The 24,086-nt window shown below is 42.6% G+C and overlaps 1 protein-coding gene across 4 annotated transcripts in view; it reads left to right on the top strand.

Moving 5' to 3' along the window:
* Positions 1–24,086, top strand: part of APBB2 (amyloid beta precursor protein binding family B member 2) — a 272,222-nt gene that overhangs the window by 77,137 nt on the left and 170,999 nt on the right. For all 4 annotated transcript variants that reach the window (XM_058670169.1, XM_058670172.1, XM_058670170.1 and 1 more), the window contains exon 3: positions 17,361–17,455. The gene's annotated coding sequence lies outside the window, so the exon portion shown is untranslated. The remainder of the gene's footprint in view (positions 1–17,360; positions 17,456–24,086) is intronic.

Here is a 24,086-nt window from a genome sequence, read left to right on the forward strand (position 1 = left end):
TTTTTATCCAGGATGAAAGGTACACATGACTCAATGTGAAAAAAAGGTGTAACCTTTCATTTCTTTATCCTTTCTTGGCTCCTCACTGTCAGTTCCAGAATCTCCTGTTTAATTTCAGCAGTCCTTTCTAGAAGTATCTCTGAGAGAAGGCTGTTGAGCAGCTACCTGGCAACTGGAAATGTGGCTACTGGCATTAAGAAAGTAGACTGACAATTGTGTGTGTGTGTGTGTGTGTGTGTGTGTGTGTGTGTGTGTCGCTAATGGCATCCTTCATTTCTTCCACACATATTCAGTGAGTGCTGACAGCTGCTGCCTACCGTTGCAGGACAATGTGGATGAGCAATGACCTTGGCCAGTGGGGTCCCTGCTCTCTTAATCCTCTATTCTTGTAGAAGGAGATGGATCAAAGCAAATACAAGTATATTTGGGCAGTGAACTCAGGGAAGGGCGAGACTGAGCTGGAGGCCAGAAGTGGATAGCTAAGCTTGTGCCGATCACCAGAGGCCTTGTGTACCAGCTGCAGGAAGCAGGGAGGGACACACCAAGTGAGGGGGAAGGACAATGGCCAGGCCCACCTCTGGGGAAAGAGAAAGGCTGTCCTTGAGGCTATAGCAGAGTTAGTGAAAATAAGATTGATGCAGAGGTGAAGCTGGGGGGTGGGGTCACAAGAGATGGGTTACCAAGGTCTGTGCAGGGCAGAAGAAGGCTTCAACCTTTTTATTCTATCCAGACAAGAGAATTTTGGGGCAGAGCCAATTGGATCTGGTCTAATGTTTTTTAAAGGATCAGTTAGACTATAAAGTATTTTCTTGACTGAGGTTTTTTTTGGTAGAAAATGCAGTTTTACGTATTTTTATGCATTTTGTATTTTATATCATTTAGAAACCCAAAAGGCAACAACAAAGGTTTGATGTGCCAGCCTGAACAATTAGCCTTTAATAGATCCTAACATACCTTCAAGTTACTCTTCAGCATATTGATATCAGGCTGTCCTAAGCCTGGGAACTAAATGGCTGTCATTACAGGGCAGTATCTTGCAGGTAAATACTCTGAGGGGTTCCGTCTCTCCCAGTTCATCCAGCTCTACCAGGAGCCTGCTGGCATATCCAGACTGGAGCAGGTGGAGGGGAGCCCCACGGGAAGCATGGCCGTGGCCTGGGGGCTGATCACTGCTCAGCTCCTTCCTTCCTGCACTGGTGAAATGAGGGAGTTAGAGACGCAGACAGCTCTGTGGAAAACCTCTGTCCCTTTGTCCCGGCAGAAGATACGCTGTAGGGTAAGAGCCGTTCCATTCCTTCTGGTTTCTCATCAGAGCCCCTGACTGGCTGAACCCACCTGGGAGCCAGTGGGTGAGAAGCCTGCTGGAGTCAGCTGCTCAGCATAGCCGGTGCAGGGAGCGGGGAGGGGCGAGTGGAAGAGCAGCATCCCAGGCCACTGCTAGAGCTTTCCGAGTTCCTCCTCAACCCCCCACCCCAATGACCAACACCTAATCATAGGTGTGCACAGGCACGCATGTGCATACCTCCACTTCTAAGTCCTTTCTGGTCTTCTGTGATCAGTTTTGTTTGAACAATATATTTATTTGTTTGAAAGAGTTACAGATGGCCACGTCTCGGGCTGGGGCTGGGACAGGCTGAACCCATGAATCAAGAGCTTCATTCAAGTCTCCCATGTGGGTGCAGGGGTCCAAGCACTTGGATCATCTTCTGCTTTGTCAGGCACATTAGCAAGCCCCTGGATTGTAAGTGGGGCAGCCCCAATGGGGGCATTTGAACCCATGTCCTTGTGGGATGCTGCTGCTGCAGGGAGGGGTGTAACCCACTGAATCATGGCGCCGGCCCATCATTTTTAATTTCTTTTCACACTAAATTGCCAACTTTATTTTTGCCGGTGAGGTAGAAACAGAAAGACAGAAATCTCCCAGCTTCTGCTTTGCTCCCCAAATGCCTGCAACAGTCAGGGCCAGGCCAGGCCAGGCCAAAGTCAGAAGCCAGGAAGTGGAGGTTCCCATGGGTGTGGCAGGGACCTAAATTATTGAGCCATCATTTGCTGCCCCTAACATGCGCATCAGCAGGGAGCTGGAGTCCATAGCAGAGACAGGACTTGAACCCACACACTATAACATGGGGTGCAGGTGTCCCAAGCAGCACCTTATGGTTATACCAAGTGCCTGCCGCCTCTTCTCACTGTTCTGGCGAAGGCAGAGAGACCAGTCCTCCTTTAACCAGAACATCTGAAGATGTTCTCATTACTTCTGGGGTATTGGGCTCTACAATATGTGCTGTTGGTTATACAAGCAATGTTAACATAGCTGCACCTATCATCCTTCACTCTTGTTAGAAAAGTCAAAGCACATGAACTCTCCATGGTAGAGTTAAACTTTTTGTTTTCTAATGAAGTTTCCTTTATAGCTGGACATGGAAGGAAAAAAATACAGCAAGGGAGAAATTTATTTTTTTTAAAGATTTATTTATTTTATTACAAAGTCAGATAAACAGAGAGGAGGAGAGACAGAGAGGAAGATCTTCCCTCCGATGATTCACTCCCCAAGTGAGCTGCAACAGCCGGTGCATGCCGATCCAGAGCCAGGAGCCAGGAAGCTCCTCCAGGTCTCCCACGCGGGTGCAGTGTCCCAAAGCTTTGGGCCGTCCTCGACTGCTTTCCCAGGCCACAAGCAGGGAGCTGGATGGGAAGTGGAGCTGCCGGGATTAGAACTGGTGCCCATATGGGATCCCGGGGCTTTCAAGGCGAGGACTTTAACCTCTAGGCCATGCCGCCGGGCACAAGGGAGAAATTTAAAACCTCAGTGAACTTTTAGTTTGTTTTTAACCAGAAAAAAAATTAAATAAAGCAAGCATTGTGTTTTAGTCACTTCAATCCACATGGCTTTTGTTTTCACCCCTGGACACTTTACAGCTGTGGAGCACCAGTCATAGCCTTCGGTGAGCGGCTGCCCTCAGTAGGATATGCTCCGTCCCCTTGTGTGAGCGGCTTACACCCTCAGTGAGTCATGCTGGGCAGTCTGGAGGTTTGTATTTTGTACCAGGGACAGAGCTAAAGCTTCTGAAAAATGCGATTTTTTTTTTTTAGACATGTTGGAGAGAGGGGAGATGAGCAGCAGGCTGCCAAGACTTTTGTTGTTGAACAGGTGAGCAGCCTTGTGAAAGAGGTCAGAGAAAAGTGTAGTTGGTGCTAACCCCAGCTTGGCAGAGTGATCAGTGCACCAGTAGAATCGAAGCAGCAGGAAGCCCACTCACCAAGCTGGGAACACTGGTTCATTGCCTTGGAATCTGTGTATTTGTGCAAACAGGGAATGAAGTTGGATGCCGTAAGGAAGGGACCTGCTCAGGAACACCTCTCCAGATCAGGGGTGCCCCTTATGGAGGGAGAGCTAGACTGTAGCCTGCTGAGTCATGCCATGGGGCTGACCTCATCCGGTCTCTGGGCCATCTTCTGATCACCAGCCATGCAGTCATTGAATATGATTTCATTGCCTATGTGCTTTGAGGCACCCTGAAAATGCATATAAATAAAGCAGGTGGCTGCTCTGACGGAAGTACCAACGTAGCTCTCCATCACAGTAGAATGCAGATTATTTTATTTATTTGAAAAGCAGAGTTAGAGTTAGAGTTAGAGAGAGAGAGTGAGAGAGAGAGAGAGAGAAAGAGAGAGAGAGAGAGAGAGAATCTTTCGTCTGCTGGTTTACTCCCCAAGTGGCTGCTGTTCTGAGGGCTCGACTGGGAGCCCAGAGATTCATCTGGCTCTCTCCTGTGTGTGCAAGGGCCTGAGCACTTGGGCTTTGTTTTGGTTCCTTCCCAGTTGCATTATGGAGCTGGATTGGAAGAGGAGCAGCCAGGACTCAAACCGGCACCTGTAAGGGATGCCAGCGTCACAGATGGTGGCTTATCCTGTTAAGCCACAATGCAAGCCCCAGCTCAGAATAGTTCTTTTCAGAAGTTCTAGAAACTGGAAATTGCTAGGGTGAAACATTTTCTACTTTCAGAAATGTTCAAGTACATAAATTTCCCATCCCTTATATTTCTTTTGAAAAATATTCAAATCTAATTGTTTGGTTTTTTGTTTTTTTTTTTTAGTTTTAAAGTAAGATTTATTAGAAATAGTTGAGAAAGTAGACTCCCATCCTAGTGATGGGAGGGGGCCTCGAGATCCTCTGCCATAGTGGCAGGGGGAAAGGCAAGAGAGAAAAACCCATATTAATGGTGGATAAAGCATCTTTTAAAGGTTCCCCTCAAAGATGTTTCTCCATAAACAAAGGAAATTCCTGGTTTCCATGGTACCTGGCCTTGGGACAAAAGGCCAGCAAGGTGTCACTGGCCAACTTCCTTGATCCCTTTCTAATGATAAAGAGGCCAGTCTGAAGCCCACCCCCTTGGCAATGGCTGGAGACAGAATTGGGTGGAGGCTTCAGGTGGGGAATAGATATGTTAATGTCACCCTTGTTTCCTGGGGGAAGCACTCCTGATAAGATATGCATTTGTCTTGGGAGAGACGTGTTCTGGTGAATCCAAGACATGGTGGGGAAAATACCCCTTTAGATTTGGGAAGAAAAATGACTTGGGGACCCAGAAAACCCTAACTGCCTACCACCCAGTCTAACTCCTCTCACATTCCGCCCCCCAGAAGAAGTGACCTTAACTGCTGTTAAGGGGGAACAGGACGTCGTTCGTTCTTAACTGCTTCCTGCTGACAGAGGACGTAGTTCAAGGGCAGCAGTTAGGTACTCCTCTGGGGGCCAGTCTAAGGGTCCCCAGTAGAATGCAGAAGTCATCGGAGGTGCCTGGTGGGTTGTCTGGGCTCCGAGTGTTCCTTCTTGTTGAAGTCTAGATGACAAAACAAAGACAATTATAATCTTTTCCAACCTAGTGTGTAGTGGGATCAGTTGGAAACACTAATTTGAATGTTTGCATTTTAGAACTTAGATATGAGAAGCATTTTGTTGAACATTCGACTTGAGCAGTTTAGCTTAAGGTTATGGATTAGATTTTTTAGTTTGAAATAATTCCTTTTAAGCTCAAGTTTGGAAACAAACTCAGTGAACACAATAGAACACATGAAACTGAGCTATATGAAATTGTTATCTAGGTCCATTAGAACATAGAGACAATGACAAGACTAACATGTGGCAATAGGACATGAACCCATGCAGGGCACGTAAACGTTAAGTCTCCATGGAGTTATAATTTCGTCTAGTAATGACAATTCTGAATTAAGATTTAAACTTACTTGGCTTTTGAAAATACTACAGTTGCTTTATATAGAAGTGGTGGATTTAAAAAAAAACAAAAACAATTGTACTTTACCAGTTGCTGGAAACTTAAACTTGTTATTTGGTCTTGATTTCAAGGTGTGAGCTTCCAGCAATGCAGTGGTATGACGCTGCCAACAGGTGTATGGAAAGAAGTGTGCAGAGGCAGCTTTGTGGCTTTAGCATGCAGGTGGTGGTGTCTATGAGAGGAACCCAAACTGGCTGAAGCGTATAACTCAGTCTCCTTCCCTGATTTCCCCACTATCGCTTTTGGGATCTGGATGAAAACCATGAATTCTGGCTCATTGCTGCTTGCTCTTGAAGTCTTGGCTTCTAATTGGAGGACTTTTGGAAAAAAGCAAGCTTTATCACCTGTCTTTTTATGGGTCAGTGCTACAAATCATTAACTTTGTTTATTTTACTTAAGGTCAAGGAAAAACTCCCTTAAGTTTGGAGAACTGGTGGACATTGTTGTACAGGAGCGTCCATGTGCTTGTGGGCCATTGGGATTCAGGAACTTGGACCATGGGCAAGGCACTGTCATTAGGCAAGGTCTAAACATGAAGGGGCCAGGGTCCGAGTCCCGAGTTGGGTTTCGGCTCAGGGGAGATGGGCGCCTGAACAGACAAGCAAGTTGCAGAGAAGGGGTGAGAACCTGCAAGGGTTGGGAAAAAAAAGCACTCTGGAAAATTCCAAGCCTACTGGAGACCCGGGGATCTGCCTTTCTGGCTGGAAAGAGGAAAAACCCTGTGGACTTGGGGCCTGACATTGAGGAACACACTGAGCGGCTCTGGGTTTGAATGAGGTCTGTGCCTGGCCTCAACTGTCCTTATCTGTAAAAGGCAATGCGATCCTGCCCAGCCCTACCATGGCATTTGTATGAAGCTTCACCACAATGTACACCACAAAGATGAAATCCTTTGATGCTGGTGCTGATTGTTGTCATTGTTCCCAACAAATGCCATCCTGGCTGCGTGTGTGTTTGTGAAGCTTAGTGCGCTGTCTCAACTATGGCTCTCCAGGAATTTGACCTAAACAGAGTGATAGTTACTCATAGTGATTTACTAGGCTGGCACCATAGAGAAAGGAAGGGTTTCCTGTGTGGAAATGTAGCGGCTCTCCCCAGTGTAGTCGAGTCATCTATCACAGTGACATCCCCGCACAGGGGAGCTGAACGCTTGAGTTCCTGATCGGTAAGGAGGCCCTGGACCAAGCATGTTGGACGATGTTAGCATGTAGCTGTCTCAAGTTGTGGGTGTGAGATTGTGGAGCTTTGGGAATGGGTTTATGGTCTTTTTTTTAAATTGATTTAATTTTTATTGCAAAATCAGATATAAAGAGAGGAGGAGAGACAGAGAGGAAGATCTTCCGTCTGATGATTCACTCACCAAATGACCACAATGGCTGGTGCTGCACCGATCTGAAGCCAGGAGCCAGGAACTTGCTCCAGGTCTTCCACACAGGTGCAGGGTCCCAAGGTTTTGGGCTGTCCTCAACGATTTCCCAGGCCACAAGCAGGGGAGCTGGATGGGAAGCGGGGCTGCTGGGATTAGAACCAGCACCTGTATGGGATCCCAGCATGTTCCGCGCTGGGCCTGGAAATGGGTCTAATGTTCTTTAAGCAAAATAAAATACATGTCAACATTTTTGTTGATTCTAAGTTGAACTTCTTAGGTTTTTGGACACTCATTTTGCTTAGCTTAAAGGAGTAGGAGGTGTAGAAGTCCCCTGCTTGGCATGTGCATTTAAATGCAGTAAACTGAGCTGGAGAAGTTGGAGCCAGCAGTGTTAGTGTTGCTTGAGGGGAGGAAGGTAAATATAAATGTCTGAGTCGAAGTCTAAAAACAAATGTGTGCTGCCATGCGTTCAATTGGAGATCCTAGTTTAACTGCAAGCCCCAGATAGGCTCCATTCATCCAGTATGAAGTTAGGATGTGGGAGGGTTTTCCCAGAGGATGTAGCATTTGAGTTGGACTCAAATGAATGGGTCAGCTCTCACCAGAGGGACAAGGCCAGGTTGAGAAACCGTGATACGTACAAAGGTTCAGACTTGGGAAGGTGTAAGAATGTCTTCCAGACGAAAGAAAGTTGCCAGGTGGTATAGACAGACTGTGATTGGTTATGGTGAGACAGCAGGGCCGGGAGATGAGCTACAAGGTCATAAATGCTTGTGGTGGGCATCAAATCTACATATAGGCAGTTTTGATGAGTCATCTTTAAATTGGATACATCTGGGGGAAAAGAAACAAGGCTGCTGCCTTACCTAAAAGTCATACTGCTGTACCCCATGACATTGACTGTAAGCCCCAGTACTATTTAGTACTAGTCCGTAGTCAAAGATTCAAAATTTGTTGCTCAGTCTTTAGTTTCTTAAAAATTTTTTAGAGATCATGTCTTGTATTGCATCTGTTTGCCATACCTTGTCTGTTTAAATCTGAAATTTCAACTGTGATACTAAAATATTTAAGCTTTGGAGCACTGAAGAGATTATAGGACTTTGCATATCCCCAGCCTTATCTATCTAAGGTCTGTGTAATTCAGAAGAAAAATGCAAGCGTCAGTGCTCATATTGGCCTCCCTTTCCTCCTCCTCACCACAAGATGATGACGGAGGCCAGTTTTGAAATCTCTGGTGATCACATTTTTAATGACTCAGTGCATGCTTACCTGACTTAAGTAATCCAGTACCAGGCTTGCAGAAAGCAGTAGAGATACGTGACCTGTTACTTCCTGTTGAGAATAAGCCTGAAGTGGCTGCACGTCACAGCTCCAAAGCAATATCCTTAGTAATGCTGAGTGGCGTCACAGAGGTGGCTTTTGGCTCCATTGTTTCAATCAGCCCTCTGGACCCTAGGTCCCAATCCCACTTGAAATTTCACAGTTTTTACAACAACAACATAAACATTAGGATCATGGTTGGGATCATGGTACAAATAGCTGAAATTCTTACCTGGGAGTGGGAAGGGAGTTGGAAGTGCAAGTTCCTGCCGCTCCTACTTTTATCCTGCAATGTCCTGCTGATGCCAGTGGCTTTGCTGAGGGATGCCCTCCCTGGGTGGCAGGCCCCTGGAGCTGCTGCTGGCATTAGAACAGGTGTGAAATGCCCAACAGCTGGTGCTGCTCCTTCTGCACCTGAAGGAATAATGTAGCACCTGCTAGAACCCCAAAGAGGAGTCAGGCGCTTTGGGGACGTGCCCTCTGATCACCTTTTGCTGCTGATGTCTCCTTGTTGTGCTTTGGCAGTGGGGCACCCTCAGAGTATCATTTCTTCACAGCGCACCTGCAGGTGCACAGTAAATGTCACCTCCATGTTTCGCATCTATGTGTTCCTGCTGCAGAGTACAGCCCAGCCAGCCTCTGCTGAAAGAAGCCTCTCAGCCTCCCATCAGGCAGTCGTGTGACCCACTTGGAACAGGCTCAGTGTAGTGCCTATTTTTTCCCCTGTTCTTAATTTGGTTAGCATTTTGAAGTATTCCAGCTGAATGATGGATTTTTTCTCCTCTGTTGAAAGGGAAAGAAACCTGGGAAAAACAGTACTTGTGTTGGTGACCGCTTATTAGGCATAATTGCTGCTTTATGCTAATTTGCATATTGAAATAAGAAGGTAGAGGATTGCTGTAAACTCACCAACCTGTTGGCTCCCTAGTGTAACCCTTTCAAGTATTTTTGTGGCTTAAAGGTACAGCATGGCAGAGTCCAAATTCATGGTTTCTTGGACATGTGTCTGTGTTTTTATTTACTTATTATGCTTTAATTTCCATCTGGCAGGGGCAGTACAGAATACAAGAAACTTATAGAAAAGCAAAAAGAAGAAACCTCTAGAGACAGTTGGCCTTAATATTCTTAAACATTTGGATCTAGTATTTGTAACCTACAGGCTGTGTCTCTTGAATAAAATGCTCTAGGATTTTTTTGTTTGTTTCTGGTTTAAAAGTGTGGCCCATGACTCAGCAGCCATTGTGCCTCTTGAGAGCTTGCTCATAATGCAGAATCTCAGAGTCCACCGCAGACAGACACACTCTTGCTTCCTATGGAATGCCATTAAGTGCCCATTAACGTTTGCAAGCAGGACTCTAGAATACATTCCACACAGGGCAGTAGTGTGGCCAAGATCAGTGTTCTCTTCATCACTCAAATAATGTTTCTCAGTAAGTGATAAAGAAAAAAATGAGGTCAATTTTAAGACAAGGCACAGTATTTCTGTTGAGAAACTCAACTTCTCTCATGCATAATCATTTTATCCTATGAATATTCATGTGTACCAGGCACAGAAGAGGGTACTTCAGAAAATATTTGGAAAAGATGGTGGTCAGAGCTAAGTTGATTTTTGGTGCAAAAATGATGGTGAAATCCTGGTGTAGGTTTTCCGTGAGGATCTCTCTTGTTCAGGTGTGCGTGTTAGACACTCACAAGGGCCTGTGGTTGGTTCTGCAGGGATGGGCCTCAGGTCAGGAGAGAGATGGCCTCCAGGCAGATGCTCTAATTAGACATCAGTGAGCATCAGTTGTGTGCCTTTTTGGGCCCTGGGAGAGCACAAAGATGAAAAGAGTAAAATGGGTCACTTCCCTTGAGAACATTGTCTTGTGGTCAGCACTGGACAGTGTGTTAAAATAATAAAGGCACCTGGACGTTTTGGGAGACCCGGAAGCTCAGGGTCTGAATATGAACTACGACGCCGTGGCCTTGAACAAGTTACTTCACCTGTTTGAGCATTTGTTGTTTCCTTAAATAGAGACAAAGTGATAGAAAGGACTTCAGAATTGCAGTGCTTCCCCCATCCACTTCTTTTTAAGATTTATTTATTTGATTTGAAAGAGTAAAAGCATATGAGATACCAGTCTTCTGTCTGCTGGTGGATGTCACAATAGCTGGGTTAGTCTGCAGTTAGGAGCCAAGAACTTCATCCTGATCTCTCAAGTGAGTACAGGAGCCCTATAGCTCTTGGGCCATCCTTTGTTGTCCAGGCCCGTTCGCAGGAGCTGAATCAGAAGCAGGGCAGCCAGGACTTGAACCAGCATCCATGTAGGATGCAGGCACTGCAGATGGTGGCTTTATTCATTATGCCACAGTGTCAGCCCTAAGCATAGTTTCTTTATTAAAATGAGATGGCACAGCCAAGTGCTTAGCTGTAGTGGGTGAGGAATGGTGTTTGGTATCAAGGATGTGAGAGTGCCATGTGGATGCCATCAACAGATGTAGTGGTTCTCTTGACCTTGAACACGAGGTCTTAGGGTTCCTGTGACCTTGAAGAGGTGAACAGGGAAAGAGGCATAGAGGCTGGGCCCCTGGGAGCAGAGAAGAGGGAGATTGAACCTGCCATGTTGAGACTGCATGGCCTACAAGGTGGCAGAGAGAGGTTGGGTATGGTGGGACAAATCTGCCTCAGACGTATCAGCTGCTGGTGTGCGTACGTAGGAAGGTGGACAGGCAGGCAGGCAGGAAGGTCTGGTATTCCTGAGGCACACCCCTATGCCAGGCTGCATCATCTTTCCCTGGGCAGGGTATTTGGTCAGCTCTTTCTGGCTTGTGGCGATGCCCACAGGGTGCCTGATCAGGGATCGATGACAGAGTTTTTGAAACTCTGCAACCTAGTTCTTTTGGACTGCAAGAGAACTGAGCTTTTCTGTTGCTCATTTTTATCCCAGTGTGAAATTTTCTCTCTCAATATTCTTCCTCCAAATTAAGGGCCCTTAATTGCCTCTGTAAAGAAACCGATTTGGATTTTTTTTTTTTTGTTTTGAAAATTGGACTTACTGCTCTTAATTGTATTCCTATTTATGTATGTTTTCTTTCAACAGAAATCTCCTTTATCACGTCTTTATATGGAAGGGGGAGGGGATGACATACAGGTAATCATGATTCCTGGCTTTTATAGGTTGCAGCTAGTTTGCTATATAAAGTGCTATCATTTTGCCAAATTTGTGTTGATTTTTCTTTCTCTGTTTCACTGTCCATCTGTCTGGCTCCATATACCCTCACATTAAAAATTTTTTTTTGCTGAATTGTCTCAGTAAGTTCCAGAAAGCATTGGGCCTGGCACAACGGCTCAGTTGGCTGCTAATCCTCCCCCTTCAGTGCTGGGATCCCTGGTTTATGTCCCAGCTGCTTCATTTTTCATCCCGTTCCCTATTTGGGGCCTGCGAAAACAGCAGAGAATGACCAAAAGCCTTGGGCCCCTGCACCCACATAGGAGACCTGGAAGAAGCTTCTGGTTCCAGATCAGCTCAGTTCTAGCTGTTGTGGCCACTTCTGGGTATGAATCAGCAGATGAAAACCCTCTTTCTCTGTCTCTCCTTCTATCTGTAAATCTGCCTTTCCAATAAAAATAAGTCTTTAAAGCAAGAAAGAGAGAAAGCATGACCTTGTAAGTCCTAAATAGCTCATACATATCTCCTGCACACAGAAAGGTTCTCCCACATAACTCATAATACATTATCACCAGGAAGTATTATATAGCAGATAGATATGATAATATTTGGATACATTCTTATGTTTCACCAATTAACGCAATAGTGTATCTTTTATAAAACCCCTCTCCCAGTCCCAGATTCGTCAATGCGTATTCATTGTATTTTGATTTTTCAGTTTTCAAAAAAAGAAATTTAGAACTGTTGGTCAACATTTTTTTGTCATTTTTTGCACTATTATCTTGAAACATAGGAGGACGTTTGTTGTAGACCATGTCATGATCTGGATTGGTCTGATTGTTGTTTTATGATGTGGTGCAGACTAAGCAGGTGTGGCAGAAACACTACACAGCGGCCATGATGGTATGTGAGGTTTAGCTTTCCTTGTGATTGATTGTGCCAAGCATCACCTGGTGAGGTGGTAGGCTGGTGCTCTCCTTGGTAAGGATGCCTTTACCCCCAAGTGAATGATAGGCCCTTTGGGGGTGCTACTCTGAGACTGGGAGGGTATCCTGTTGCATAACCACCTTTCTTCTCTGATGACTCTTTTTTTTTTTTTTTTTTTAAAGATTTATTTTACTTTTATTACAAAGTCAGATACACTGAGAGGAGGAGAGATAGAGAGGAAGTGGAGCTGCCGGGATTAGAACCAGCGGCCATATGGGATCAAGGCAAGGACCTTAGCCACTAGGCCACGCTGCCAAGCCCTCTGATGACTCTTAACTGAATCATTCACTGCCTTGGACTTTCTTTTGTTCCTCTGATGTTTATTAGCTAGTATTCTTTACAATAAAGAGGTTTTCCATCACATTCTTCATGAATACCCATGAGTATATGGCTTCTTTTTTTCACTCAGTATGTTATGACGTGTTAATATCATTTGGTTTTGTTGTTCAGTTGGTTTACTGTGTTTGGCTGGTGGGAGCCCCTACATGGCATGCGTTTGCCATGGTGACCCCTCCTTGCCTTCTAGTGTATTGCAGTGTTCCAGGTTTATCTTGGAATGCCTTTGTCCTAGACTGGACCCTAAGATTCCTACAATGGAACCAAGGTCTGAGTGCTTGGGATTTTCTTGAAAAAAAAAAAAATGCTTACAATTCAGAGAGTTTGTTAATGAATCATTTGTGTAAGTGCCTCTTCTCCACTCCTGCTAGGAATATTTCCCATGGTGACACTGGGGATTGAGATGCTGCAAGGAAAGGTGGAGACCAGGTAGTATGCAGGGCTTTGGCCTTTGACCAAAGATGGCTGAGGAGTAAAAGAGGGGAAATGAAAGAATGCCAAAGATCAATTTAGATTATGCTGGAATTCTGCCTAGGAAGTGACTGGAGCACCTGAGAGGATACTTTCTGCTTACTCTGTATGCAGGTAGACGCTGAAAGCTGGCTGCCCTTAGTTTATATCTGGTAATGGTAAGAAAATGTATTCCCCTGAGCTATACATATGCTATTCTTTTAAAGTGATTTAAGAAATGTCATTTCTATACTGAGTGTTCTTAAGTGCTTTGTAATTTCAGACTCAATATGAAGTAGGTGTGGATGGATTAGAAATTCAAATTCCTAGTTTGTATTTGGAATGCTCTTAGAGTGAGTTTGCTTGGTGAGAACATTTGGTTGTTCATCATTAAAGGTACATATATGTATTAGCATAACTACAATAATCAGTTTGCCTTTCCTGTTTTGTTTTTTTCCTTTCCTGTTCTTTAAAACAGAATGTGAGGCCAGTCAGTTGACAGGGAACCTATAAAAAATGCTTGAAAATACGAGAACAGATTGGAAAGAGGAGGGTTTTAATTGTTGGTTTTCATCTTTAACAGCATTTTTAGAAGTCAAATAAGCAAAGAAAATGAACTATTAGTGCCACTTTATACAGCAGTGATGTGGTTATATTGAGGTGTCTATGCTGAACATAAACCTGCTCTGTGATCTTAGGGAACAAAACCACACATGCGTAAACGCGATCACTGATTTCTACGTCTCAGCCCCATCTTGAGAAAGTCATGTTAAGTCACTGAGAAGGTGGGCCAAGCACAGGCTCAGGTACGTGGTGCCTACCTGGACCTTAGAATGTTTTATGTTTCCAACGTACAGTTCTTATGTGATCAAATCAAGCATTCTCATAACAGGAGAGTTTTTGGCTCATGGGTTATTTTCAAAGTCAAGTTTTGCTTCATGTTGAAAACATTTTAATGTAAGTTCTGTTGAAGATTATAATGATTAAGCTCTTTTAAAATTTAAAACAGCCTTATGTGTTTATTTCTTATGTATTTGAGTAGAGAGAGAGACACCAATTTCTCATCCACAGATGGGACTCTATACAAGTCTGCCAAGTGAGTGGTAGGGATCCAGGGACATGGGTCCTCAGCCCTTGCCTCCCTGTGTGGTATGCATTAGCAGAAGCTGCAATCAGAAAGGGAGCTGAGACTCAAATCAGACACTGATATAGCAGCATATGGGTGGCCTGAGCCATCTCTTAACCACTACACCAACACTTTCTATGTAAATCTCCCCAAGTTAGAAGTTCATCCCTCTGCCCAAACCTGCCCCTCCTTGTATCTAGTTAATGCTGATCTTGTTTGAAAAGGGTTTTATCCAGAACACAGTTTCTTTGTTCATAATGAAGTTTCTTTCGGACAACAGGACAACTTGCATATAATTAAAGTGTTTTCAGCTGGATTTTACTAAGTCCTTGACTATTTTAGCCAGTAAAAGAAAATTCTGTTTTGACCTGTGACGTGGGCCTTGTGTACTCTAAACATTTGAAACTGTGTATATCTTTGAATTATGAGATAGAAAATATATTCCAGAGAGATAGCCTATTGATTTTTGTGATTGATGAAGAAGCTGCTGGTTTTCCTAGTTTGTGGGCATTCATTCTGTTGACCTGGTTGGCAGTGGAACTGAAGAGGATAGAAACAGGGTTTCTGTTGCTGGCACCATGGCATAACAATTTAAGCCACCACCTGCAGTGCTGGCATCCCCTAGGGGTACAGGTTTGAGTCTCAGCTGCTCTGCCTCTAATAAAGTGCTCTGCTAATTTGCCTGGGAGAGAGCAGTGGAGGATGTACCAAGTACCTGGGTTCCTGCACTCATGGGAGACACAAGAAAGCTTCTGCCTCCTGGCTTCAGATCCACCTGACTCTGGCCATTTTGTCTATTTGAGGAATGAGCCAGCAGATGAAAGATCTCTCTCTCTCTCTCTCTCTCTCTCTCTCTCTCTCTTTCTCTCTCAGTGTAACCATTTCAAAGAAAAATATATAATTGAAAAAAAAATGGAATTTCCCTTTGAGTTCAAAATATTAAGCATGTAAAATTTTTTTGTACTTAGCCATCTGAAATTAGCAGCTTTACAAATGTTGGCACTTCTTCCTCTTCTCATCTCTTCCTGCCCCTTCAGATACTTTCAGACAAAACTGAGATGATAGCTTATTGCTTTGTATGTATTTCTGCTTAGGAATACATTCCCATTTTATTAGCTGCTTTGTTGAGTTCTAAAGCTGTTTATCAGTTGTTTTTATGCTTCTTAAATTAACAGTAGAGAACTTTTTTGTACATATATTTATGCATCTACTGACAAATTTTTTAAGAAAATTCAGGGTGCTTCTAAGGAATGAGAAGTAATTATAGTCTACTTTCCATTTCCAAAGATTATGGTGAAATTCTGTGGTCTGTAGGAATCTCCCTTCAGAACAGCACCACCGTGGTGTGTCCTGAATGAGGTGGCACCGCGTTCATCCAGCACCACTAGAGAGCTTCACTTCTCTCAAATTCATTTTTCACATAACTGAAACTGACCTAGGTATCCATACTTAGTACTTTCAAACATTGTGAAATAATTGTTTTTTTCATACATTGCATTTCAATGTGTTGCTGTCTTAAAAGAATGAAATGCAATAATTGTCATGTATTCTCTTCTGGGTAAATTATGAATATCCATGTAAACTAGTTATTGTAAAATAGTTTTTGCTAAATGTTATGAGGCTGCTCTTCAAAGTTTATGGAAAATCAAATTAAAAATGAGTTTATTTTGGTGTAAATATTTTAAAATATTTGTAAAGATTTTCCATAATCTGCATTTTCCCAAGAGGTTTAGACTCCTGATATACGTAGGTTTTAAAACTTTTTCTAACAAAATAATGTCTTTTAATTCCATTTTCCACAAACCTTGTGAAGCATCCTCATTTCTGTGTTTTTAAAAACCACTATACTGTGTGCAATCATGTGGAGGATTCCCCCAGATCTTACAGGAAGAAATGGGGTGGGCACACCAAACCCCAAAACACTTTCAATTGTCACATTAAAGAAAAAAGATGGAAATGGAATAAAAATTGTAACACAGTTCTAAACATAGTAGATGATTAAGAAATGCATACTTAGTAAACAGGGCATGTTGCCTTGAGAAAGCCCCCATGTTTGCTTGTGACCTGCTGTCTTGGTAGGGTTTCAGGTTGGGAGTTATCAAAAGTGGTGCAACGCAGATTGCCTACAGTCAGACTGGGCTCTGGGACTGGCTTGGTCCCTGGTGAAGACCAAGGTCCCTGGTGGACGTTCTGTACCTTTCATCTGTCAGGACTGATTCGGTGGGGTCCTGCCTGGCTGTGGCTGTTAACCCAGTGTTTCTTGTCATGAAATGATGCAGCAGGCAACAGCAGTACATGAGATCTGAGTTCCGTTCCAAACCTCATCTTGGAACCCACACTGGTGCTGGAGCAGAACCAACAGTACTGTGTGGTACTAGGGAGACTGAAAGGTGAGATTCTTCTCGCCCCTATGTTAAGTAGAATGAATACATGAAAGTACTTGGAGAACAACCAGGCGCACGAGTCAGCACCGTGGAAATGTTGGCAGGTACACTGACAGTTGTGAGAAGCGATGCTGGCTGGTCTTGGTGGGCTACCATGCCCGGTGGGTAGCCCTGGCGACTCGCAGGCATGCCATGGTAGTGCTACTGCCTCTGTTTACTGGACAGATTTCCTAGTCTCTTGTGGCTTGCAAATGAGTACATTCCTCTGCTTAGAATTCCTCCCACCCCGGGTCCAGGATGAGAGAGAGCTTGAGGACTGCACCAGTGCTGCCATACAGGGTTACCTGTGATGTACACTTTATTCCTGAACTATTTTATCTAATGAGTGAGGTATATACTACCCACGTTTCCGCTGGCAGGATTGATGAAGAAAGAGCTGCTGTTGAAGGGAAGCTTTTCACCATACAGAAATTCCAACTTGAACTTCTTTTACTTTTCCACCTGCTGTAGAGAAGCGTGCCTAAAATGACTACATCTGAAAAGTGCTTCTAAGTTGTTGATTGTGTGCCTGAAATTGTTCCTCTCCGCTTGGGTGTTGAGGACATGAGTTCATCTTTTGCAGGGGCGGGCAAGTGTGATTTCAGGAGACCTTCCCTGCCCGGCCCAAGAACAATCAGAAGTCTGGCCTTTTTCTGACTCCCTGAGGAGACATGTTTAAGATGAGCTGTTGCCCAATGTCCTGTTAGTCTCTGCTGTGGAACTTGAGTATGACGACAGATCAAAATGCCACCTAGATTTGGAAAACCTTTGTGAATGTATTGTGAAGGAAAAACAGCTTACAGTTCTCTTTGTTTCGGTGTTTCAATGAAGCCTTTTAATGATGCAGTGGGGTGTGATTTTTTTTACTTGCTAATCTGACTTGGAATTGTAAATGTTTGTACACAGTTTCTAGGTGTACTCTGACTGCTGACCTCCTAGCTGTTAAGAGACCGGGAAAAGGGAGCTTGCTTTCCAAGCTTTGTACCAAAGACCTGAGAAACGTGAGTACTTTTTAATGCTGTTTTCAAAATTTCATTATGGTACTCTTAGAAAGGGAACAAGAGGTTTGTGGCTTTTCTGCTTTTCTCATTCCTGGCTTGGTATGTTTTCTGTGCTTTTCTGGATTTGTCATGTGGAAGAGGACTCAAGAGGTTTCTTTTTATACAGACCTCCAAGAGGTCAGCTTGACTTTTCTGTGCTGTGTTGTTTCCTTTGGGTTTCACGAACTGAGTCCCCAAGATTGTGATAAAACTCTTACCTGGTTTGCTGATGAATTAAACTGGAAAAAGGAGGCAGCGTGATATGATGTGACAGTCAAGTGAGGCCAGTTGTGTGAACTTCAGGGGTTTTAAATTGGGTCAGGCTCTTTGGTTCTGCAGTTTTAGAGGAAGAATGAGGTCTAGTTGTTGGTTTTCTTCTTGTCTGGAAAGGAAAGCAGATTTTTCATGTAGCTTGAACCTAGAAGAATTGATGCGCCTCTCAGTTTCATTGTGTTGCCACGGTTTTGAGGTATTCTCAGATATTCTAATTGAGATCTTGCATGAGTGTTTTGCTTTTTTTGGAAGACAGATGTTTTGGGACCAGAAAATTCAGTTTTCTTCTTTGATTTTTTAAAAGGTAAAATGGATCTTAAAGATAATAAAGTCAACTTCCTTTTCTTTGTAGACACTGCATGGGAGTACAAATGAGCAAATACATGTAAGAATGTATATAATTGTACCTTAAAATTCAAAATTTAAAATAAAATTTTTTTGAAAGAATGTATATAAAAGAAAATGTGTGGGAGGTTCCTCTAATGCTTCTAAATCTGTATTATGAAGAAAAATAAAAAAGCATGCATATGTGCACGTACGCACACACACACACACACACACACACACCCCCTTTCTAGAATGTTCCAGAAATAATACTGCTTACAATAGGAATGGTTATCCCATTAAATTACAGGATAGTTTTCTATAATTTCTGTGTTTTGTGTTTTATATAACTTTTCTCCAGTGGGATTTTATGGATGAGTTAATTGAACTATTTTTAAAACAAAACAAATAACTTTTCTCTAGAAATCCTATAGAAGCATTGGCTATTAAGATCAGATTTATATATCGTATAATTTATTGCTACATTGCGTTTACTATGAATTTAGTTAGAATTAAATTATATAATTTTGTAATAACAGTAGTAAGGCAAGGGTCTTCAGTTATGAATCCCCTCTCCCTTTTTTAAAAAGCTTTTAAAATTTGAAAGAGCAGCAGAGAAAGAAAAATGCAGAAAGAGATATTCATTCACTGATTCACCCCCCAGTTGTCTGTAACCGCAAGGGTTGGGCTAGGCCCTGGTCAGCAAGTCGAACTCCCAGCAGGGTCTGATTTACGTGATCTGTTGTCTGTTGCCTTTTAGGTGTGCGTTAGCAGACAGCTGGGTTAGAAACAGACAGGACTCAAACCTAGAGACAAGGGTGTGCCAAGGGACAGCTGAACTTTTTTTTACTACCTAACTGCCTGCAGTGACCCGGAATGAACAGGGACCCAAGCTGGGAGCTTGGAATGCCATCCAGGTCTCCCACAAAATGGAGAGGAACCCGTTTGCTTGAGCTGTTACTGCTGTCTGCTGATATCTACCCTGGCAGGAAGTTGGAGCCCAGAGCTGGAACCAGGAGCTGGAGCCTGGAGCTGGAGCCAGGAATTGAATGCAGGGGCTTCCTTGTTGCGTGGGGACATCTTGACTGCTGGAGTGAATGCCTGCCTCATGCACTGATTTGAAGCCTGCTTAAATATTTGCACTTAAAAGTGTACATATGAAAGTGCTTCAGAAAACCTATGGAAAATGAAGTGAAAGACCTTTATTTGAGTATAAAAAATTGAAATCCATGCATAGCTTTTTCTTTATACATATTTTCAAAAGATTTTTTTGGAAGCCTGTGTATGTGTGTGAGAGAAAGCGAAATGAAAGAATATAATTTCTTTGTACTCTGAAGCCTCTGCTAACATATATCCATTGAAATCCGGAATCTTTAAAGCGATTTTTAGTTGTTGTTACAAATACTATTGTCAGTGTTGTTAAAAAAAAAAAAACTACAAAACAGGTGCTAATTGCTCAGTTTGGTCATTTCTGTTATATACATATATTGAGATATTAAGTATTCATCAAGACTGTTGCATATAAAAATAAGAGTTGAAATCTCATAGGAATTCATCTCGCTGAGTTCTGTCTTGAAGTCACCTATGACTTAGAGGAAGTCCTGTGTGTGTGGCCATTGTCACTCTACAGTGGAAGGACATTCAAAAGAAGATTTGGTTGGAAGGATCCAGGGATTTGCAGTGGTGCTTAGAAAGGAAATATAATTTAGCTTCAGAAAGTGTGCAGCGGAAGCTGCCTTTCAAATGATGTTCAGTGGGCATTAGGAGATTTAAAGATCCCCTCTTGGGAGAGATAACACTGTGATGGTGTTGGAGTCCTATAGGTTACTTTTCCCTTTTGTGGGGGAAGGCTTCTGAAAGACTTTTGTTTACAAAAATCAGCTTAAGGCAGCCACCTGTCTGAGAGTGGCACCATGACAGCCAGTTGATGCTGTCTAAAGCTGGTGTTCGATGTGAAGAATCCTTACCCTCAGAGGGGTGTTCACCTGTCAGTTTAAACATAGCACTCTTAATGTAGGCACCGCGTAATTCTAGTCCTGAAGAACTAGACACAAGGGATGCAAAGGAAACGAGAGATTTTTGTTTTCCACAATGCTCTGAAAATTTTAAGTGATTCTTAACTCTGTGTGTGCGTTTGAGAGAGCAAGTTGTAAGAACACTCAGAATCCCAGGCCCCCCGCCCCCACCCCGTGCACCCTGCCTCGTTTCTTAGGCAACTTTCAGCCTCTGCTTTACCTTTCTCCTTGGTCACATTTGTACTGTGTTGTCAGAGTCTCTCTGCTTTTATGCATATTCTTCAAATTCTTTAAAGTAGATTTCTAGAAACCCAAGGCTGGGGTGTCATCAGTTTGTTTAAAGATAACTTTATGGGCCTGGTGCCATAGCCTAGTGGCTGAATCCTCACCTTGCATGTGATGGGATCCCATGTAGGCTCTGGTTGCTGTCCCAGCTTCTGCACTGCCCATCCAGCTCCCTGCTTGTGGCCTGGGAAGGCAGTTGAGGACAACCCAAAGTCTTAAGACCCTGCATCTGTAACGGAGACCCAGAAGAAGCTCCTGCCTTCTGATTTCAGATCGGCTTAGCTCCAGCTGTTGTGACCAGTTGGGGAGTGAGCCAGCGGATGGAAGATCTTTCTCTCTGTCTCTCCTTCTCTCAGTATATTTGCCTTTCCAAAATAAATAAATCTTTATAACAAATTTTTAGAAATAATCTTTAAAAATAAATCTTTTTTAAAAAGTCACTTAAAAATAATAATTTTACAAGCAACCTCTGTTTTATCAGCCTTTGTGTGTATGTATATATGTATGTGAGTAATTATATAGGTAATCTGTGTCTTAATTTTCAAATATATGTGTACATAGTTATAGGCATACATATGCATGTATTCTTATGGAATATATGCATATGCATGTACTTGTGTATATGTATATGTGTTTATTTTCATGTCGATGCTGAGAGAAAAACGCATGCTTCAGATGGCTTGGTAACTCATCTTTTCTACTTAGCAGTAACTACCAAGTGTCCATACTGACTTCCAGCATCGTCTTTAGTGAAAGTGAAACAATTACATCCTAGCTTCTGTGCCACGTTGCGCTGTCCTTATCCTGGCTTTCCAATTATAAGCATGCAAAATACACCGAGACGGCTGTTCCCCTGGGAACAGAGACTAGAGTGGGATTTGTCTTCTGGAATCTCGGCAGTGTTTGCTGTAAGCAGGTGTATCCTGAATCAGAGGCTTGTGGGACCAAGTATGTGCTCAAGATTCTATCACCGGCTGACAGGTCCTCTGTAGAGAGCTTTGTGTCTTCCCCGGTGCCTCTGCGACCATATGAGAGCACAGGTATATTTTCCTCCCATGTCGCTGTCTTAATCAGCATTTCTGTGCCCCTGGGAGCAGTCTTCCTACATTATTTCTCCCCTGAGACACTCTCAGTGTCTCAGATGAAGGGATCACTCAAAGAAGGAAATGCGGAAGGCATAGGCATATAATTTGTTTATGGAAGAAATTGGAGTTTAAGTTATTGGGAAATGCAGAATGTTTAATAGACCGTTTGCCTTCTCAGTTTTTGGTTCATTTATTAAGGCACCACTTGCTGAACAACTCTTTTGTGCAGAGGGCTATTCAGGTGGTCGTTACTCAGAAATGGGTGAGGTATGTCCTTGCTCCCTGGAAATTTCATTTAAGTGTCAGGTTTGGACTCAGATATCATTCATGCGGTATGTGCCGTGTGGCCAGCAGTGGACTGGATGTTCCTGCGTGTGGAACCACTGTAATTCACCACTGACATTTATTTGTCTAAGGCCTCCAGAGTAAGTGAGGAATAGAGACTTTTTAATCTTCCCATTTTTTTTTCTCTCTTTATGGTTTCTTAAAGTTTTGTCACTTGCCCTTACTTGTTCAATTATATTAGTAAATGGGGAAAATGTTCATAAATAACACAGATATAATTGATAAATATGGAGGGCTGTTTTAAATCCTGCTTATAACATTTAATAGAAGAGTTGGTTCCCACGGTACAATGAAATATGTCAAGATTTCAGGGTGTTTTTTTTAATACATTTTATTATTATTATTATTATTATTTTATAGTACAGTTTCATATTCCCTTATCCCCTCCCCAGTTCCCTCCCTCCCAGTTCCTCTATATCATTACTAACATATAGTTCTTCATACTCAGTCATATGTCCATCATTGCAGGCCTGGACAATGGCAGAGAGTCCAGAATCCTATTGTCAAGATATAGTGAACAGTTTCATTGTAAGTCCATCTTTGTCTGGAAGCAGAAATGCATACCACACTACATCCTCACATCTGAATGTTAGTCTCCATTTCACAGCTACTGTACATCCCCTTAAATGAAAAGTCATGTTTCAAAATCAACAATAGAAAGAAAAGAGGAAATTTACAATGCCATGAAGTTAAATGACATGTTACTAGATATGACAGTCTCCATTACACAACTACTATACATCCCCTTAAATGAAAAGTCATGATACAAAATCAACAAATAGAAATTTACAATGCCTGAAGTTAAATGACATGTTACTAGATATGACAGTCTCCATTACACAGCTACTATACATCCCCTTAAATGAAGAGCCAAAACAAAATCAACAACAGGAAGAAAAAAGAAATTAACAACACCAAGAAGTTAAATAACATGCTATTAAATGACTAATGTGTAGCTGAAGAAATGAAAATCAAGAACCTTCTTGAAGAAAATGATGCTACCGTATGATATACGAGTCATTGAATGATTTAATCATAAGGAAGTGTTTTGAAGAGATGAAACTAACAGAGAATAACAAAACGCATGTGATATAGTTTCCGCTAATCTTTGTTGAAATGTGTCTCCTCCAGACAATAAGCAGATGGGTTTTGTTTTTTAATCCAGTGTACAACTCTATGATGTTTGATTAAGCTTAAGCCATTTACAATCAGAGTTTAATATACATGGGTGTTACTTTGGTCCTGTCATTTTAGCGATGGGTTGTTCATTGGTTTAGTCTTCTGTTGTCATTTTACTGTAATGTTCTTCCCGTTTGTCTTTGGTTTTGGTGGGTGCTATTCCTCTTCTCTGCCAAGAGAACATCTTGAAGTATCATTTGTAGGGCAGGTTTGGAAGAGGCAAATTTTTTTAGCTTTTCTTTACTGTGGAAGAATTTTATTTCATTTTCAAAGACAAAAGAAAGCTTTGCTGGATATATTATCCTGGGCCGACAATTTTTTTCTTTTAGAATCTGGAATATGTCACTCCATTCTCTTCTTGCCTGTAGAGTTTCCTATGAGAGATCTCCTGTAAGCCTAATTGGCTTTCCTTTATATGTCAATTGATTTTTTTCACGTGCACGTTTAAGGATCTTTTCCTTATGTTCAATTGAAGAGAGCTTGATGATCATATGTGGTGGTGAGATCGCTTTTGGTCAAGTCTGTTGGGAGTTCTGTGCCCCTCCTGGAACTTGTTTCCCAATTCTTCCTCTAGATTAGGGAAATTTTCCTTTATTATTTCATTAAATACATTTGCAAACTCAGCTTCTCTTTCTGCACCTTCTGGGACTCCCATAACTCTTAGATTTGGCCTCTTAATAGTGTCTTTCAATTCTTGAATACTTTTTTTGGCCTGATCCAGCTCTGCTTCCAGCTTTTTGTTTGCTTCCCCCTGGTGACAGGAAATACCTTCCAATTCTGAGATTCTTTCTTCTGCTTGCTTCATTCTATTTTGGAGGCTCTCCACTGTACTCTTAATTTGCTCTACTGTGTTCTTAATTTCTGATATACCAACCTTGATTTGCTTTATTGCTTCCTTAAATTCTTCGAACTCTTGCATGAGCTTGTCATTGTTGATCAGAATCTTTAAAATGAGTCTTATGGATTCTGTGTGCCCCGTTTTCTCGATGTCTCCCTCAGTTAACTCTGAGATTGGCATAGGGTTTTGCTCTCTTGCAGGAGAGTTTTCGGCAATATTCATTGTGCCTTTGTCTCTTCTTTTGCTCT

Source organism: Ochotona princeps, chromosome 11, assembly GCF_030435755.1.
Source record: "Ochotona princeps isolate mOchPri1 chromosome 11, mOchPri1.hap1, whole genome shotgun sequence".
Classification (NCBI taxonomy): Eukaryota; Metazoa; Chordata; class Mammalia; order Lagomorpha; family Ochotonidae; genus Ochotona; species Ochotona princeps.